This window comes from Triturus cristatus, chromosome 12 (assembly GCF_964204655.1).
Source record: "Triturus cristatus chromosome 12, aTriCri1.1, whole genome shotgun sequence".
Taxonomy (NCBI): Eukaryota; Metazoa; Chordata; class Amphibia; order Caudata; family Salamandridae; genus Triturus; species Triturus cristatus.
The window spans coordinates 728,538,667-728,542,957 of NC_140595.1; the positions used below are offsets into that span (position 1 = coordinate 728,538,667).

At 50.0% G+C, this 4,291-nt stretch overlaps 1 non-coding gene across 1 annotated transcript; it reads left to right on the top strand.

Annotated features, from left to right (window-relative positions):
- Positions 1–524: 524 nt before the first annotated feature.
- Positions 525–606, top strand: TRNAS-AGA (transfer RNA serine (anticodon AGA)). The gene has a single exon. It is a non-coding gene; the product is annotated as a tRNA-Ser (tRNA).
- Positions 607–4,291: the final 3,685 nt, after the last annotated feature.

Below are 4,291 nucleotides of genomic sequence, written 5' to 3' on the forward strand. Positions count from 1 at the left end.
TAGTTGTAAGCGGTGCACGTCTCAGACCTCAACAAGCATTTGCAATGCAATAGGTCTCGCATTTGTGAGAGTTTGAGCTATTGGCATTGTAAATGACAAAGCCTTTTATTTATGTGTTTTGAAAACCTGCCAGTGGTACGTAAACACCCACAACACCCACTTTGTACTTAATAATTGTTGCTTAGGAGAAGCAAGGGTGGCAGTAACTGTGCCTCTTTTACTACCAGCCTTGCTTCTCATAAGCAAGGACTAGAAATACAAAGTGAGTATTTACGCAAAGCTTGCAAGTTTTCAAAACACATAAATAAAACGCATTGTCATTTACAATAACTCAAAATCTCGCAAATGCGAGACCTATTTCAGTGGAAATGCAGACCTGTTGCAGTGCAGTTAGCAACATTAACTTCCTCTGTGTCCACACCAGAGTCCCCACCCCTCCCTTTGCTGTGACGTCTTCAAACTGAGCAGCCACTAAGGCAGGAGAGCAGCAACATTATAGTTCCGTGTGAATGTCACGTCATCAAGTAGTCGTGGCCGAGTGGTTAAGGCGATGGACTAGAAATCCATTGGGGTCTCCCCGCGCAGGTTCGAATCCTGCCGACTACGGACAATTTTATTCTTGCCTTAAAATACATTTTGGATGTTAGCTTTCTAGATCGACATTTTTTACAGACCTACACGAAAGAGACGGTTTTATGTGGAGAATTCCGAGAACGCGTGTCTACAATTAAGTGCAGCCTGTATGTTGTTTCACTCCGTTAGGTGCAGACCCCTAATTTACCAGATTTGGGATGCTCAGTCACGTCACAGGTTCCCCCTTGGACAGAGAGCATGGAAGCTCAGCACCTGCTGAAGCCCTGATGCGAGCGGGTGAGTCCCGGGGCCCGAGTGACGTAAGAACGTTCGGGATAAGGGAAAGCTCAGGGGAGTGGAGTGAGTCTCGGCGAGGGAGCGGGGTGTGAAGAAGAACCACCGAGCACGGACGCAAAATATGCACTCGAAGTCGGGGTGAAGTCGTGGGAACCGTGCTGAAGGACCCTGTCCCGGTTAACAAGGACAGTCAATGTATGTCAGTCAGTCTAGTAGTACATTTCCTCGTTTTGTACAAACTCTGGTCCCAAAGAAGATCATAAAACGGGGGGAAATTGTTGCTGCCATCTTTCTTAGTCAGTTTTACGGTGTTTAGGGGCTCAAAGCCATGCAGCAGAGATCCGTGGGCATTCAGCAGAGGCGGGCAAGCCAGCAAAATGTCAGGGGTTTCCCTATCAGCATTAGTAGACACTATTAAACAAACACAAGGCAATCTTACAAAACAAACCAAGGGGTGTTTACAAAACAAACCAGCAGGGGGTTGGTAGCCCAACCCGGACTCCAAGATGGTAAACAAATAGATGTTGAGCACATAATGTAATAATGTTGGCGTTTAAGTTAAATGTTGCGTTGTCTCTAAAACCAAGCGGCATTTTGTGCAACGTTTACACGAGTTACACTGAGAACGGTTTCCTGAAATCCGTAAATAAATAGTTTGTCACATAAGAAACAGGTCAGAACTAGATTGATCAAAAGTGACTTTTCAATCATTAATGAAGAAATAGTATCACAAAATGTGCTGCATTGCGCTGCATGGTTTGCCTTTGTTGGGGCATAATAAAATCGGCTCCGCATAATTTGGTCCTCTCGTGCCGCACAATTCCAACTGCACTGTTTATGATTTGTTGTCGACCGTGGAACCCTCCTCCCTTATTGATAGTGTTTCAGCAGGGCTACGCTCCTGTCCCCTGATTCAGTGACATGCAGGGGTAGCAGGTGACATGATGACCATTGAAGACTTCTTGGGTTGACCCCTTAGCTCACCCTTGACATTTATCAGCCCCCTTATTAGCTGCACAGGGGAAGGGCAAATTATGTAAAAGACAGAAAGTCCACAAGTCTGTCACAGACGTATTTACTTTCTGTTCCTGCGCCGGCCTTTGTGACCACCCCCTTCATGGGACCCCTAGTTGATATTCATGGTCATCTGCGTTTTGTCACCTACTAGGAACTCTGCTGCTGTCTCACCCCATGCAATTATCTAGGTGGTCCATACTTGAATGAGTGAATGAATGGATGAGGAGATTTATACAGCGCGTGGCTACTCCAAGAAGTGTCCCCATGCTTATGGGAAGATCCCCAAGTTACACGCCCCCCCCCCCCCCATCCTGAAAAAAACAGGTCCTACTGAACTGCAGAGAAAAGCCATGTTTCAAGTTTTCTGCGGAATACAGTCTCAAACTTACCTTGTGATGTAGTGGTCAGGGCGATGTAGCGGATGTGATATTTTTGTTGCATGCAATATAGAGATGGTGTACCCCCTTAAAACTCAAAGAAGCAGAGGTGGTGGTACAACAAGGGCTACCAAGAGAATCCAGTTTATAAGCCAAGGGCAGCTCAGGATGGTACAAAGGCCACAACGGCACATGCTGCTTGCCACTGTTCACTGCATGCAGGGCCTTGACCACAGCTGGATGCAAGGGCCACCTGGCTGCATCACTTATTAGCCAAAGGCAGCTCAGGATGGTACAAAGGCCACAACGGCACATGCTGCTTGCCACTGTTCACTGCCTGCAGGGCCTTGACCACAGCTGGATGCAAGGGCCACCTGGCTGCATCACTTATAAGCCAAAGGCAGCTCAGGATGGTACAAAGGCCACAACGGCACATGCTGCTTGCCACTGTTCACTGCATGCAGGGCCTTGACCACAGCTGGATGCAAGGGCCACCTGGCTGCATCACTTATTAGCCAAAGGCAGCTCAGGATGGTACAAAGGCCACAACGGCACATGCTGCTTGCCACTGTTCACTGCCTGCAGGGCCTTGACCACAGCTGGATGCAAGGGCCACCTGGCTGCATCACTTATTAGCCAAAGGCAGCTCAGGATGGTACAAAGGCCACAACGGCACATGCTGCTTGCCACTGTTCACTGCATGCAGGGCCTTGACCACAGCTGGATGCAAGGGCCACCTGGCTGCATCACTTATAAGCCAAAGGCAGCTCAGGATGGTACAAAGGCCACAACAGCACATGCTGCTTGCCACTGTTCACTGCCTGCAGGGCCTTGACCACAGCTGGATGCAAGGGCCACCTGGCTGCATCACTTATAAGCCAAAGGCAGCTCAGGATGGTACAAAGGCCACAACGGCACATGCTGCTTGCCACTGTTCACTGCCTGCAGGGCCTTGACCACAGCTGGATGCAAGGGCCACCTGGCTGCATCACTTATAAGCCAAAGGCAGCTCAGGATGGTACAAAGGCCACAACGGCACATGCTGCTGGCCACTGTTCACTGCCTGCAGGGCCTTGACCACAGCTGGATGCAAGGGCCACCTGGCTGCATCACTTATAAGCCAAAGGCAGCTCAGGATGGTACAAAGGCCACAACGGCACATGCTGCTTGCCACTGTTCACTGCCTGCAGGGCCTTGACCACAGCTGGATGCAAGGGCCACCTGGCTGCATCACTTATAAGCCAAAGGCAGCTCAGGATGGTACAAAGGCCACAACAGCACATGCTGCTTGCCACTTTTCACTGCCTGCAGGGCCTTGACCACAGCTGGATGCAAGGGCCACCTGGCTGCATCACTTATAAGCCAAATGCAGCTCAGGATGGTACAAAGGCCACAACAGCACATGCTGCTTGCCACTGTTCACTGCCTGCAGGGCCTTGACCACAGCTGGATGCAAGGGCCACCTGGCTGCATCACTTATAAGCCAAAGGCAGCTCAGGATGGTACAAAGGCCACAACGGCACATGCTGCTTGCCACTGTTCACTGCCTGCAGGGCCTTGACCACAGCTGGATGCAAGGGCCACCTGGCTGCATCACTTATAAGCCAAGGGCAGCTCAGGATGGTACAAAGGCCACAACGGCACATGCTGCTTGCCACTGTTCACTGCATGCAGGGCCTTGACCACAGCTGGATGCAAGGGCCACCTGGCTGCATCACTTATAAGCCAAAGGCAGCTCAGGATGGTACAAAGGCCACAACGGCACATGCTGCTTGCCACTGTTCACTGCCTGCAGGGCCTTGACCACAGCTGGATGCAAGGGCCACCTGGCTGCATCACTTATAAGCCAAAGGCAGCTCAGGATGGTACAAAGGCCACAACAGCACATGCTGCTTGCATTTGACAAAGGGATGGTGCACTCAAGGAAAAAGTCTTTTCAAATATCCCAAAGATTGTTTCTTTATTCTTATTCAAAATCCAAGGACAGTCAAGCTCAGCCAACGCGTTTCGTTCTTATAGAACTTCGT